The sequence below is a fragment of the Tachypleus tridentatus genome, chromosome 9 (genome assembly GCF_004210375.1).
Source record: "Tachypleus tridentatus isolate NWPU-2018 chromosome 9, ASM421037v1, whole genome shotgun sequence".
NCBI classification, from domain to species: domain Eukaryota; kingdom Metazoa; phylum Arthropoda; class Merostomata; order Xiphosura; family Limulidae; genus Tachypleus; species Tachypleus tridentatus.
This window is the reverse complement of record NC_134833.1, coordinates 65,380,678-65,397,761: the sequence shown is the minus strand read 5'-3', so window position 1 is coordinate 65,397,761 and position 17,084 is coordinate 65,380,678. Positions and strand designations below refer to the sequence as shown.

Genomic DNA, 17,084 nt, shown 5'->3' with positions numbered 1-17,084 from the left:
TATAAATTAAAAACATTAAATTCATCTTTACATATAAATAGCTGAATTACAGATAAATGATATTACACTGAATATATATAAATATAATAGTACTGTCTGTTGAATATAAATGAATATAACCGTATTATCTGTTGTCTGTCCATGTAACTACATCGCAGGGTGTTGATGGATCTTCACCAAAATTGATATATAGGGGTAAAAATAAATTTTTAGTTTTGCATTTCACGCTTTTAATAGATGTTTCTTACTACTGCTTCGTCTTCTGTTGATGGATCTTCACCAAATCTGGCATGAAAGTTTCTTATGTCCAATCAAACATACATGTCTATTTGCGGTTTCATATTTTGAGTTTTGCAGTTTTCATGGGCGTAATTTACAATTCCATAATACGTGTATGTCCCAAGATAACCTTATACCAGATAGTATTAATTATTCTAAGTAGAAACTATTTTAAAGCACTTTCTGTTGTAGAAATTCCTAGATAATTGTTTCAATTATCGTTTCAATTTCAGTCGTTCACTTGAAACAAGCGCATGTCTAGTTAAGTAAATTGACGTAGTTATAGAAATAGTGATACAGGTATTTGTATATCATGATATTGTTTTTGTCTGCTTCTTCCACAATAATAGAAAATTAGACATATATCAAACACCACCGTAACCAGAACCAGTGAACTACCTGAGTTTCAACTTTGGTGTCTTTCATAACTGGTTATGGCCGTGATATTATATATGTATAAATAAGTTCATATCGTATCATAAAAAATAACATATCCATTATTGTTATCTATAGATTTCACACAACTTCATAGCTATTATATTTACCTATAGATTTCACACACTTACACAGTCCCGTAGCATCACACTCGCAACAAACACTTGTTATTACGTCTCTCATGACGACAGAATTAAGTTATTGTATCCTGGTTTCGAGATACCTTTTGAATTACTTCTTTCATGCCTATGAATACAGGTACTTTCTGAAACCTTTCCCACTAGAGACGCCCACTTTACGACAAGTGGAAAAACGCATGTACGTAATCTCGAGGTTAGAAATCGCCAGGTTTCTACTGAAGGTAATTATAATGTGAAATATGTGTATACCTCAAGACATAACAGTACCATAAGTTATCTATCCTAAAAAAAAAAAAAAAACTATACTTCAAGAAACCTTGACGCTAACACTAAACTTTTCTCCTATGCCTTTAACCAAACAATGGCATCAGTAACCAAGAGGTTGAACAATGTTTCCATCAATAACTGCCCAGCAGGTTGTGAGATACAACACTCCCTCACGGTAAGGGGTAAAGATACCTTGTGACGAAAGAGTCCAAACAAGCGTGTATAGGAGTGGTACAAGGCCAAGCCTTCGGTTTCAGGTAACGAGAAGCGAGCCATTAATTGTGAAAATAAATTTCGTCTTGAACTTGCTGATGGTCCAGAAAAAGCGTTCGATACCGAGGGCAACTTTCTGGCTTTCAACTTATTATTGTACGAATAATTACCCCATCGACTACAAACATGACGTCGAAGATATATCCCTCAATATTTGCTCTGAAACTGAAAGAACACTCTTTGCGGAGAAATACATCTAACGGCGGAAGAATCTAAATTGAAACGATTCACTAGGTTTGTAATATGTATTACTGCTAAGTGTTCCTACTGGTAACGAAACTACTTAAAGAGGTCACTTCACACATTGAAACACACTCCAGTAGAATATACCAGTACAAGAAATAGTAAAAGTGTAAAATATGAAATCACAAGTTGAGCCTGGTAGAAGAAAGCTGCTAGTTGGGTTTTACAACAAAAATTTATCACTTGATCCTGGCAACTACAGTAGTTGTGGAAAGTTTTGTTTGTGTGTTGAATTTCGTACAAAGCTATTTAAGGGATACCCGCCTTTGCCGACCCTAATTTCGAAGTGATAGACTAGAGGGAACACCTCACCTGTGATATTAACCGCAACAATGCTCCAATGCTCCAATGAGTGAAATAGTCAGGATATTTGGTGACGGAATTCGAACCCACGATCCGGAGCATGCTAGTCAAGTTCTTCTAACCACCTGGCCATACAGGCTTGTGGAAAACTTCATAAGGAATGACTGGAGTTTGAGTTCATTTTTATTCTAGCGTTTTCTCAAGTTTATAACACATATTTCATCAACATCTAGGAGCTTGTAGTAAAATATATCAGAATAATTCAAATAAGAAAAATAAAACTGGATCATTGAAAAGGCCTTTCACTTATTATTTTAATCGCGTCTTGTATCGTTAAAACTTGTCGGTTTTTAACACTGACCGTTTTTATCAGTTTTACCCCATATTTACGGTACATTTATCTAAATATTTTAATCCATTAAAACGTTAATTTTATAAATATCATATTATAGTGGTTTCCATTTCAGATTTTTATACACACACACACACACACATATATAATAGGAATCCCAGCCTACCAACCTACAAGCTCAACGTTTCAGAGGTATATGAAATTCGGAGATCGATCCCAGTGACAGACACAACGCAAATAGTAGATAATTTGAGCATCTCATTAAAATATGCCCCCAGTGGCTCAGCGGTATGTTAGTGAACTTATTAAAACCGTGTTTCGATACTCGTGGCAGGCACAGCACAGATAGCCAACTGAGTAGCTTTGTGTTTAATTACAAACAATAACAACACAACAAAGAAAGAGGTAGATTTGTTTGTTGTTAAGCACAAAGCTACACATTGGGCTATCTGGATTGTGCCCACCATGAGTATTGAAACCCGTTTTTGAGTGTTACAAGCTTCCCCCTATTTCTTCTGCACATCAGCTGTCTTTCATTGAAGTGTGAAGAATAGAATACGAGGCTTAAAGTCAGCATCACTTTGAAACTCTTTATCAGCGTGACTTTCTTCACCCCCCTAAAGACCTGACAAATCGAATTTACCAATGTAAGTATTTTGAGATTTGTACCCCCCGTCCCCCGAATAGTGTGTCACCTGTAAATACTTACGGACGTTCAAAGCTAAAATCCAGAGTGTGATTCCATCGTAATAGAAAAAGCTTATTGAATATATATTTGCTACAACCAACAGACCTCAAGGTGCTAACTGATTCAAGGAAGGCTGTTTTATAATGATGTTCTGATAATAATAATAATAATGCGTTTCCCAGCGTTCATAAGCCGTATAATTTATTCTGTGCTATTTTATGCCGCACTGCTCTTATAAATCTATTTTCTAGTTTCTGCAAGCAACTTACAATTTTCTTTAGGAACATACCCAGCTAAAATTGGGTTTCTCGTCATCAAAAAACTGGGATTGGATAGTTTTGAATTATGTGCAATTACTACAGTTTCTAGTGGTATAAGTCCGCAGATATACCACTGTGCCAATGTGGGCGTAATTTGTCTTTCCAAATTTAACGCGAACAAACTAAAGGGAAAGGAACCAGTCAACACCACCCACGATCAATTCTTACACCAACAAAAAGTGAGATTAGCCGTAACATTGTAACGCACCCATGGCTGACAAAGCAAGGACATTTAGTGCCAGGGTTTTGAATTCGCAGCTTGCGAGTCGAGCATCCTAACCACAACACCATTTGAAATAGAAAGTAGATCTGTTTATTATTGTTATTTGGTACTTAAAATGAAGGAATCGTATGCAATGGAAATGTGAAATACAAAATATATGTTTTCCTTTCGTCTAGCTACACTTGACAACTCAAACAAAACAAATGTTGATTAGGGTTAGGTCTAAAAACGTATTCAGACTACAACAATGTGTGTGATGTATGTTCAACAAACATACAAACACGAGTTCCAACTCTAAATTCTACTTGTTTTAAGAGATACAAAAATTTTGTTTTGTAAATAATACGGCCAAACAATGGTTTTGCTCCCCCATATGTAAAAAACAAACAAAAAATACAGAATTCTGTGACTTTTTCTCAAAATAATTTGAGGTAATGTGATTCATTTTCTCTTTATTGAAGCAAACTACGAAAAAGCGCCCTTAGAACGCCCTTGAAATTGTAATTCAGTAGTGACTACAGTCCAAAACAGAGTGTCAACTCCACGCTACCAAATTATTAATTTCTACTTAGTTCAGCTACTCCCTTGTTTTGAGCCTGGAGTGGACTAGTGATCAGGGCATTCGGCTCGTAATATGCGAATTGTGGGTTCGAATTCCGCCACAAACATGCTCTCCCTTTCTATCGTGGGGTCTTTAGAGTGTTAAATTCACTCCCTCTGTTTGTTGGTAAAACAGTAGCTCGAGAGTTGACAGTGGGTGTTGCTGGCTAACTCTTCCCTCTAGTCTATCACTTAAACATTACGAACAGCTACCACAGATAACCTTGCACGAAACTCAGTAAACAAACAAGCAAAACCTACGGTTGTTGTTGTTACGTAATTCATCCTACTAGTCGATACGATACGTATCTACAACGGTTTGTTACAAAGTTTGAAAGACTTGTTTGTAATTTATTATCTAACATTATATTATTTATGTACCACACTTTACAGTGTTTTTCTTTTATTTCTCAGGTTTTATGAACTAAATGGCAGCTAGCAGAAGAAGTGAAGTTAAAAAGTTAATAACTATTTTGTTGTTTTTAATTTGTTATGTTATTTTGCATATAATATTTTTGATAAATCAAATCAATACATTTAGTACTCACTAGTCATCTTCCTTTATTATATCATTAATTTTAACAAAATACTTTATTAGAAATTCTGATTATTTTTGCATACGAAATGCCTTACTCAAAGCTTACCAAATTTCATGAAGATACATTAATCGTTTGATTTGTTTTGAATTTCACGCAAAGCTACACGAGGCCTATCTGTGCTAGCCGTTTCTAATTTAGCAGTGTATTTGTTTTGAATTTCGCTCAAAGCTATTCGAGGGCTACCTGCGCTAGCCGTCCCTAATTTTGCAGTGTAAGACTAGAAGGAAGGCAGCTAGTTATCATCATTCACCGCAAACTCTTGGGCTACTCTTTTACCAACGAATAGTGGGATTGACCTTCACATTATAACGCCCCCACGGCTGAATGGGCGAGCATGTTTGGTGTGACAGAGATTCGAATCCGCGACTCTCGGATTACCAGTCAAGTGCCTTATCTACTTGGCTACATAAATCGCATCGTACCGAACTATGTGTCGATATGTTATCGATACATCTATTGTGTTGTTCCACGTGTTTCTAAAAACAACAACAAAAACTATTGTTATTAAGACTGAATTCAGTTATAAGATACTACGTTGTTTAATCACAAGATCAATAAACAAACACTTTACTTTAAACTGAATTATAGACATTTCCACATTATAAGTGTCCAAGTACAGTTTTCAAAGTTTTGTTTGTTTCAGATCAAATTTACAAAATGGGCTCTATGCGCTCTGTCCACTAGAAAAGGACTTACCGCTGATCCATGAGACCGTTGTCATTGTTGCTATTGTGACACAAAGCGATACAGTGGGTTATGTCTGCTCTTTAAACCGATGGGGATCGAACCCTGGATTATAGTGTCATGAATGTATAGATTTACTGCTAATCTACCGTAGAATGTTTTTAAAGTACTAAACGTAAACAACAATCAATTTTAATTGACAATTTAATCTGTAGATGGCAATTACAACACAGGTACTATATGTGCATATTACTATACATAAGCCCGGCATGGCCAAGTGATTAAGACACTCGACTCGTAATGCGAGGGTCGCGGGTTCGAATCCATGTCACATCAAACATGCTCGCTATTTCAAACGTGAGGACGTTATAATGTGACAGTCAATCAAACTATTCGTTGGTAAGATAGTAGCCCAAGAGTTGACAGTGGGTAGTGATGACTAGCTGCCTTCCATCTAATCTTACACTGCTAAATTAGGGATGGCTAGCGCAGATAGCCCTCGTGTAGCTTTGCGCAAAAATAAAAACACAAACAAATACTATAAGTAATTTCGTAACCTACGAAACAGCTGCTTCTTTTTTAAGGAAACGGTAATGAAAGAATAATATCGATGAAATTCAGTGCGAAACAAATTTGAAACATAAATGTATGCACACTGATGAACTTTAGAAATGAAACTAGATTTTTTGTGCACAGTTTTGACCTTGAATAACACTAATCTGTTACAAACTTTTGTAACTCCTGTGTCACCCTAAACTTAATACAAACAAGTGAATCAAATAAATGTTCCTTTGTTATTATGATCCTAGTATATCAACAACTATCCATGAGGAATACATACAGTTGTTTCGCATCCAAAGTTTACCACCAGTGCAAGACATAATTTAGAAAAACACATATATATACGATAAAAAACACACCAAAAAACACAAAATAATTTCTTTAATGAAACGTCATATCGCCAAGAAACTTGCTAGAATACGATGGCTCTTTATAAAAGATGAATATATCTTATCATGACCCTCAAAACACTGTTGTTAAGTTTTATGCATTCCTGTCTTGGAATAGAGCTCCGCAGGTGAAAGGTCACTTGTCTGGTGCTGGCGAAACGTGCAAGATCACGAGAGCCCTCATCTGAAGCTGGTACTCTCTGCACAATAGAACTTATTACCATTTTCTTGAAGCCGTAAATGGGTACGTACTAAGTGATACAGACACATCCTGAGTTTAACATTTAACTGTTATCTCTAATCTCACTGCTGTATGTATGATGAATTAAGTTACGTTTAAGGTATATTAACGTTGACGTATAAGGTGGGTTACAAGTAGATTTTTACATCTATGTATGTGTCAATAGTAACTTCGGACAGAACCAGGTGTTTACTTCTGAGATATTAGTTAGTTGATATTTTACTCTAAAACGTAAAACCAGGTTAGGTAGGTCAAAGTGCACGTGCCACGACCTTTTAGAGAGTTATTTTCAAAATCCAATTAAAACACTTTATTATCAATATATACGAAAAGCATAGTATCAAAACTTAGTGAATCGAAACATAAAATCACTCAAATATACAAAACCTCCAACTTTCCAGAAAATCATATATGCACAATATACTCACAAGCTGTGTTAAAACAATGTAAACGGGTTATATTGTTATGGTATATTAAAACAATGCAAAAAAAAAAAAAACCAAAAACTTTCGTAATAACAATTAGACCACTAGTATCCAAGTGTAGTTGAATACACAAATAAAGCAAGTCTTAAAACTCGAGAATTATAATTGAACTGGTGTAAAAGTTTTATTTTTTATTAAATATCTGAAACTTGCAGCTAGTTAATTCATTCTGGTGGGTACTACCGAACTTCAGAAGGTTAAAACGAAGGTTCATTCGTTTTTATCAACACGCCTGTTTGTTGAATTTTGATCAAAGCAACTTGAGGACTACCTGCTCTTATCTGCCTATGGTTTTCAAGTGATTAACTGGAGAAAAGTCTAGCTAGCGATAACAATTTATTATTAACTCTTGGGCTACTCTTTTCCCAACAACTACTGAGCTTGACTGTTACATTATAACGCTTCAATGGCTGAAAGGGTGAGGGAATTTGAACCTGCGGTAAGCGGGTTGCGAGCCAAATGTCATAATCACAAGGGACATGGGAAAAGATAAACAAGTCTGAACTTGTCTACATTTCACTGAGAAGATGATTTTAAAATGTCTTTAGTATCGAAGTAGAACGTGAAATATTCCTATGATATGGTTCACTGTCAACTAATCGTAGTTATACAACATAACGATCAGCAGACAAAAGAATCAAAGAGAGTACTACGCGAGTTATATTTAAAAAACAAAAAGAGTGTAGTTGAAACTCGGCCGAGGACGTGTCCCAGTCCAAGAAAGCCACGTGTGAAACAGTCTACTAAAATCCATACATCATATAATGCCATATATCAAGAGAATACGAAGTTAAGCAATTGGAAATTGGAAAAAAATGTAAGCTTGCTATTGATGACATGAAATCAACGCTGAAGTTCGTTTTGCTTTAGCTACCTACTACACTGTGTCATTCACCTAGATTATCACTTTATGTCTTTTTGTAGCAAAGATAGCTCCAAGGTATGTAAGGTTGGCTCGTTATTTTTTTATTTGGGGTAAGATGATCTCTTGAGGTTATGACCTCATTATATAATATTGTATTATTAATTCTTACCATAATTCTGATATTAAATAACTTAGATAAAATTGGCAATAATAACACTTCACTTATTTAAGGTAGTTATCACTCTTACAGCTGCATGTAAATGATAATATGTATGGTATCTACACCAACAAAACTATGGTTTTTGTATTATTGCTTGTCTCGTGAACCCTGGGACTGAGAGAAACGTGCTGTCGTTTCTAAGAGTCGACACTACATAAGTGAGATGCATTGTGTTTGTCGTATTAGTACATTCTTCCTTGATTTCACCCATATGCTGTTAGAGTTGTGTTTCATTGGAAATGAGCAGAACGTGGTTGCTCTGGGACCTTCTGGCATTAACGAGTAAAGTTAGTAACGCGAGAGAATATTTATAAAAGTATAAAGTAACTTCACCTGAATAAGTTAGAAGAACTTAATACCCAATTCTTCAGTAAAAGCAACTACTCATTATAGAAAATAAAACACATGTTCGTTGGGTTTGCTTGAATAAAGATTGTCTCCTGCGACTGTACATTTGTGTTCAGTCTCTGTTTTTCACGAGTTAACCAGAGGATGTATGTTTACTTCCAGTAGAAATCTTGCCGAATCTCCTGTTATTCTGCGGACCTTTTTGTCATGTTATTTTCAGCGCTAATTTCTCCCAAAAGTGATAGAAAAGGGGAAGTCACCTCTGTCTGAAAACACCACAGCGGGTAATATGTAATTGGTATAATGTTAAACAGATTCAAAATGTCAAAAAGATTTGGCTGAAATTACCTTTGTATTCTAATACGTAAGAGACAAAGCAGTCAAAACCATTGAAACCTATTTAAATATCATAGAGAACTAATTTAAGAACTGTACATTGTACATGTACAAGATGCGATCATAACAGATCAAAGATGAAATCAATATTTTCATCTGAGGATTACGATGTAATTCGTCGAGACAGGAGGCTGTTAACTTTGTTAGCATGAAGTCTTCAACCATTGATACCAAGATTTTTTATCTTTAATCCCTCGTTCGAATTCTTCAAATCTGTTTGAAGAATACCTGGATGTACCTTCTAGCAGTGTATTCAATTAGAAGTCAGTTTTATAGAAATATGAATTAGTATAGTTGACTCATTGTAAAAAATAAAAAAAATCCCTGAACGTCTGGTTGATGAAGTAAAACAAAACATTATATTATAAACAAAAAGCCTAGAATTCCAATAGTTATAAAGTTCTATACTCTCAGGCTTGACTCTAACCACAACGTACAAAACGTTTTGAAATTTGTTAGTATCCTCACCTTCAATAATAAAATTATAAAACGATAGTTTTTTCAGAGGCTATCAGTGCGGTCTTAAAATCACCAATAACTTAAATCAAAATAAAGGTAGGTATGTTCAGTATTTCTTAAATGAATATTTATTGCCTGTCAGAAACTTTCCACAGCTTTCGATTTTAGAGTTGAAGTGCATGAGATTACCACTCAACAACCAAGAAAAATTTTTTTAAATCAAGAGGTTGCTCCTTCAATCAATAAATATTCAACTGATAAAAGAAGAAAGTTATAGTATAACAATACTTTCTCTGACAACTCTGTTATAGAAACTCAAGACTAACAATACTTTCTATTACAACTCTGTTATAGAAACTTAAGACTAACAATGCTTTTTCTAATAACTCAGAGGAACTTAAGACTAACAATACTTTTTCTAACAACTCTGTCATAAAAACTTAAGACTAACAATACTTTTCTAACAACTCTGTTATAGGAACTTAAGACAAACAGTACTTTCTCTAACAACTCTGTTACGGGATCTTAAGACTAACAATAATTTCTCCAACAACTCTGTTACGGGATCTTAAGGCTAACAATACTTTCTCTAAACACTCTGTTAGTGGCCTGGCATGGCCAGGTGGTTGAAGCACTCGACTTGTAATCTGAGGGTCGCGGGTTCGAATTTCAGTCACATCAAACATGCTCGCCCTTTCCGCCGTGGGGGTGTTATAACGTGACGGTCAATCCAACTATTCGTTGGTAAAGGAGTAGCCCAAGAGTTGGCGGTGAGTGGTGATGACTAGCTGCCTTCCCTCTAGTATTACACTACTAAATTAGGGACGGCTAGCGCAGATAGCCCTCGAGTAGCTTAGCATGAAATTCAAAACAAATCAAATTTTAGTATCTTGCTAGCATTATGATGTGTCTTGACCGTTGTCATGGCTCAGTTGTTACGAGACTCGACTCAAAATCTGGACCGAATCTGGTCATTAAACATGTTTCTCCCTTTAACCGTGAGGACGTTGTAATTCCACGGTCAATCTCAATTTTCGTTGATAAAGAGCAGCCTAGGAGCTGGCGGTGAGTGGTGTTGACTTCTAAATTACAGACGGCTAGTGCAGATATCCCCCGAGAAGCTTTGCGTGACATTCGACGAAACAATGCCAACGTAGGTATTAGTTATTAACATGTCTTACTTTATGTTAGTGTAAAATAACTTTCTACTTTACAAGAATTCGAAGAGAATGACAGCGAAGAGCACCTCTACCATCCTCTAAACAAAATGTTTCCAGTTTCACGATGATAATGGGTGTTAAGCCTACCTACTTATGTAGGCATGCGCAAATTGTTTCGTAGAGCATGAATATTGCTATTATTGTACGCTTTTACTAAACAAAGACTGACCTACCTGTTACGCTATTTTACTTCCCACCCACCCCCTATTCCAATTGCTACTTTACATTAAGTTTTCCTACTTACGAAAGTTGAACTGTTTATATACTTTAGAAAGTAGAATCTAACCCTTTCTATGGTAAAGCCTCACTGAACACGAACACTAGACGGTAAACAGAGCGTTTATGTTCCACTTAATATTATTATCTTGGAACACAATCCGATATGAAGTGATTTACACTAACGGACTTTACACTCTTTCAAAAGAAGAAAGCTAACCGACACGAACTGTAATTGATAAGTAACATTTTGTAATTGAAAACTTACGGTTGTTTGATTCAATGCTCTGATTCAATGCCGTTTGTGAAAGAACAGTAGAAGCTGTTCTATTGTCATGGCTGGTTTGAAAACGTGTCCTAAATTATATGTGATACAGATTTTTTAATAAACTGAAACACAGGTGTACAGTATATACTCAAGTGAAACCATTTTAGTTATAAAAATAATCTAAAAATATTAATATGTTTCATACCATTTATTAAATTATATACGTCTTTTTATTAGTTCTACTTTAAAATAAGATTAGGCTTAAACATTTTATTTCCATTCATGAGTAATCCATAGCTTATTCTTTCGTGAACAAAAAAAATTTACTTTTTTATTTAGTACGTGATGAAAGTAAAGTTTAGAGTATATTTCAATCGATTAGTTTCATTAAAATACATTTATGTCTGTTACAGTAATATTCAGTTTTTCTGTCCTTTAAATGTGCTCGCATCTAAATGCACATGCGCACGCACTACATTTTTAACGGGTGTAAATATGCTTTAGTAGACATTTAATACAATATATTAAAAATTATCCGAGTTTTTAAAAGGCCTAACATGAGATCGTAGAAGAACGTTACAAATTTATTTATTGATAGTATGAAGTACGATAATATTTAGCCATAACTAAACTAAAGCAAAAAACATGCACAAGTTACAGTGTTAATTTACCTCCTTTTCGAATATAGGTCGTGCTTAATAAAGGCGTAACTAATCTTAAGCCCAAGACAAGTGGACTTCAGATTTCAGTATCTACGATTAGAATTATTTAGTAGTATTCCAGAAATCCTATATTTAATGAACTAATGTTGCAATTGCAATATAGATATTTGTTTGACCGCAGTTATTTTGTGGGTCTCTGCTGGTATAAAATATATCCAAACCTTCCAACTCAATAGTTTTTCCTCTAAATATATATGAAGACTTGTTCTAAGAGACCAGGTTTCTATCACACAAACAGTTCCACAGTAAAATCATGGCTTACCGAATCTTGTTCGAAGACATTTAACAAAAGTTGATAAGAAAACGACAGAATATTCTTTTGACTAAAGTCAGATTTCTACCTTGTTCAAACAATGTACCTTTAGAGGTTTAACACACAGATGTGGTATCAATTAGGGGCTGGAATGCTAACTTTAAGAGGTAAGTTTTGAACTTAGTTACCCTCAACTGGTAGTACTTTATTTTCTTATTCTTATTTTTATTTCAATTAATGTTTTTTCTTTACTTTGGATAGCAGTTACCTTTTCACAACTGTCTACAGGCAGTGAAGGGTGATATAGATGTGGGGCATTGTGGGCTTGAACATCCACATCTCGCTCTTCTAATTTATATTTCTATATCTATTGCTACTCTTTTATTTCTTATGTGAGGCTAGCGAATGTCGATTAAGATTGATAGACGGTGTATCCCCACCGCAATGTGGGCCCTACATCACAGTCACCTCCAAAACCTAGGGTACATTTTATAAACCAACATTATAGTTTTACCCTGAAATATTTATAATTAGTGTAGCGTTTTTTGTTTAATTATTTTTGTTTCGACTTGTTTTTGTATTTATAACAAACTAAACATTCCTTTCTACACTTTCCTCTGTAAACAATCCGTTGTTATGGTTACTGCAGCACATATTCATAACGCTGCAGTCTACGTTTAATGGCAACAGTTAGCAGTAAAACCTGTAAATTTTTCCATGATAATAACCCCAACCACCTTTAAGCGTTTGTTTATTTTTTTGCATTCTTGCATAATGTTTATGTATATACCACGTCACATGTTATCACGCCTCCATCTTTTTCTGTAATGACCTTTGACAAGAAGTTTCTATGTTGCACCTATAGTTGCATATCTTCTACCATGGATCTTACTTAAACCCTGAAAGAAAACAAATCATGAATAAACGTGTTACTATTACCTGTTCGTAACCTGGGGTCGAAAGAAACTTGTTTTCAAGAATGGAATGGCGAAGAAACAAACAAACAAACTTTAACAATTATCTAATTTATTCTTTTCTACTTTTTAAACCATAATGTCAGTCGAAGTCATGTTTTTAAAGTTATAAAATTACCACCCCTACAGGAATATAACCTTTTCACCCAATTCTTGCCTGTTGTTAACGTTTGTACTTAAAATACATATTGTTGGAGATATAAAAAAAAGGCCCATAATAAAAATTGCGAATTCTAAATAAAACTCTTGTATGGTGACATCCGGGTCTCCAAAACCTGATCTTAACGCAGTCACCCTTTCTGTGATTTAATAATACACCATCTACACAAACTAATCTAGCTATAGAACTCAAGTTGTCCAAAGTTTACTCAATTGTATATACAGATTAAGGTTGATTTTCCATACAGTTTTTTAAACCTAAAACACATCGAAATATATTTGGTCTCTCAAAGTGTTATTAATTGTGCTGTAGCGGTTTCACGTTTTAGGGAGAGCTGTATTCATCATACATAAAATATAGTTTGTGTAAGCGGTAATTTTTTAATATTTTTGAGACTGTTTTACATATCTTTCATCGAATATACAAATGACACCAAGATTCCTGATGAGGAAATATTGATTTCGTTTAATTAAACGCTATTAACATTTACACAGATGATTGTTGTGTGTACGATACGTTCTTACATTATTCATTTCTAGTTTTTTTGCAATACTATTTTACACAGACTATACTGTATTGTGTAACCCAGTGTTCATGGGCAGTGTCAGATTTACGCTTACACGAACTACGCTATAGCATAGCCTTCCGCCCTGATTATGTGTTAATTTTCTTTTAGAGAAACACTGGACATTGATATATTATAACCGAAACAATCTCTGTTGAACACATCATCATTCACATACATAATTTTTATATTATATTACACTTTTCAATACGTATTACACCTACTAAGCCTTGTCAATGACTTAGAAAGACAGATATACTAATATGGATTTGAAAGAAAAGTCAGTATTTAGTGACATCTTCTGGTCGTATGAGGAAGCAAAGAAAGGAATGTTGTATGAAATACCACATATAAATATTTAGCATTGGATTATTATAGAAAAGTGTATTATTAATATTAATTATGAAAACCATTGTAGTTGTGGATTAAGGATTGTGGCTGTTTCATAACTTTTATATTGTTATTAGTTAAAAATAAAGATAAGAACTAAAGCTATACGTTTTAACATATCTCAATAGTTTCCTAAGTTATATTTATACCAAACATATTTTTTCGACATACTTAGTTTGATATTGCATACATAAAATTGAAATAAATTTCCTAAATTTGCTAAACATATTTGGGTAAAACTTCCATTCATTTCAATAAAATTTGATTAATAAAATATGCACAGATAAGTAACATAGCAGGTTTGCGTAGGACGTCCCCAAACCTTCCTCCAGCAGGTGTTCTTCGTAGGGCAATAAATACTATGGTGTGTCATGTAACTCGGTGTTCATAGGACAATAAATACTATGGTGTGTCATGTAACGCAATGTTCGTAGAACAATAAATGTTGTGGTGTGTCATGTAACTCGGTGTTCGTAGAACAATAAATACTATGGTGTGTCATGTAACTCGGTGTTCATAGGATAATAAATATGTGGTGTGTCATGTAACCCAGTGTTTGTAGGACAATAAATATTGTGGTGTGATATGTAACCAGGTGTTCATTGGACAATGAATACTGTGGTGTGTCATGTAACCTAGTGTTCATATGACAATAAATACTAAAATGTGTCATGTAACCCGGTGTTCGTAGGACAATAAATACTGTGGTGTGTTATGTAACCCAGTGTTCATAGGACAATGAATACTGTGGTGTGTCATGTAACCTAGTGTTCATAGAACAATAAATGTTGTGGTGTGTCATGTAACTCGGTGTTCGTAGGACAATAAATACTATGGTGTGTCATGTAACCCGGTGTTCGTAGGACAATAAATACTACGGTTTGTCATGTAATCCGGTGTTCATAGGACAATAAATACTATGGTGTGTCATGTAACACAATGTTCGTAGGACAATAAGTACTATGTTGTGTCATGTAACCCAGTGTTTAAAGTATAGTGTTATCTACAGAGCACACCGAGGGGAATCGAACCCCTGATTTTAGCGTTGTAAGTCCGGAGACTTACTGCTGTACTAGCGGGCGGGCTAAATCCAATGTGAAATATATTGTGTTAATTAAATGATCATGTACTTATGTAAAGATATGCCCACTTCATTGTACAGAACTATATCACGCAACCACGCGCTTTAAATGTTACACTGACTTATCTTTATCTTATGAACATGTGTTACAAACATACAGGTTTTTATATCAAATAAATATAACCTGAAACCATTATTCACTTGTAAACAACCTGTTACTGACTGTTTCATCGTACACATCCTTCTGTTTTAAATGTGTTCACGTAAATGGAACATCTAGTTTCAGGATCTTTAATAATATTAAACTTGTTAAAACTCGAACAGTATTAACGTGTTAAAGGAAGGATTTAGAATTAAAAATGAGAGTCAATGGACGTTTGCTATAAACGAAAATATTTTTATTTAAATGCAATTTCTTTAAAAGTAAAGACAAAAATCTCCTACCTGTCCGAGCACGTGATGACTCTTGTCCTATTCCCGTAAAGAGCCGTCTTTCTTTATTCCTATAATAGTAGTTTGTAATCCTTTTTAATGATGTCTGTCTTTCTCGCCAGATTCGATAGAGATATGATTCGAAGTCGCTGTGGAATCTTTAACCTGTGTAGGTAAACTGCTTCTAACACAAGATCACCAGGTGACCGCCATATTCCATAGATAGTCTATAAGGTTTCACACATGGTGAAAGCTAGTTTATCATCGGTGGAGGGATATGCTGGCTATTTTATCATGGTATCAGAAAACCTTTCCGATTTTATGTCAGTTTGGTTTAAAGTATGTTACTACTGGGAAATTTCGTCTGCCTCTGGTGTTATGTGCTATCGTAACACCAGAATCAGATATTTCTGGTGTCCTCTCGGTTTGCTCACCTAACCACGAGTTCGAAGTCTTCTCTCCTTTCTCTTCTATATAGATATAAATATATAATCAACTTAGCTTCCTCTCGGTAGACTAAAAACACAGCACAACGTAAACATAGGTCGACGTACATCCAATGCGAAAGACATGACACCTATCTGTCTCTCCCTGCACCACTTTTGGCTGCTCTTAACTTGCCGGTTCCATACCATGCAATTGTTGGCATGCCCACAGCACTGATGCAAATATGTGAAGCTGAACAGGACTAGCGAAGAAAAGGCCTGCGAGCCAGTACAATAGCCTGGGAACAATAGATCTTTGTACGGGTTCTCTGTGCTGGTGTTGCACGGGCAGACTCGCACACAATGGAAACGACAGGCTAGACTCTACGGGGAAGATTTAACCATGCGCTGTAAAAACGGCCCCTTTAGCCTTTCATGTACAATCAGAGATCCGATGGTAGGGAGTTTCTAGTTTTTACAGGGTTTTTTTTTCTATTTCTTTTTTTGCTTCGCATAGAACTCTCAGTATATTGTGTATACTGGACGTTTTCATTGGCTTTACAATACGACTTGAAAATTAAACGGTAAGAAAGATTGATAAGGAACATAAAAACATTATTATTTGAAAATTTATGTGTATATATATATATCTATAGGCCTAGTCCTTTACTTCACTCTCTTCGACTCATTGTCTAATTGCGTTACTTAATGCTATAAACTACACAGTTACAAGATAACACAGCTATAAGTTGAGCTCCGAGTTGATGTTAGTATATCAGACATTTTCAGTTCTATTTTCATGCAAGCTTATACTTCTAGTTTAGTATATACAAGTTTATACTTCTAGAAGAGTCACGAACAAACATTTTACAGACTTGTAAATTAACATATTCTCGTACTAAGACAGTACGACCTAGGATGAATCGAACGTTGTTACATGTTCCCCTTTCTTCCCCTCTTCTACCCCACTGGTGAGTCGAGGCGAGTACGTTTACGCACGTGCATCAT

At 35.0% G+C, this 17,084-nt stretch overlaps 1 protein-coding gene across 1 annotated transcript in view; it reads right to left on the bottom strand.

Annotated features, from left to right (window-relative positions):
- LOC143225335 (uncharacterized) overlaps positions 1-16,134 on the bottom strand; it is a 331,508-nt gene extending 315,374 nt beyond the window's left edge. The window contains exon 1 of the mRNA XM_076454555.1: positions 15,664-16,134. The gene's annotated coding sequence lies outside the window, so the exon portion shown is untranslated. The remainder of the gene's footprint in view (positions 1-15,663) is intronic.
- Positions 16,135-17,084: the final 950 nt, after the last annotated feature.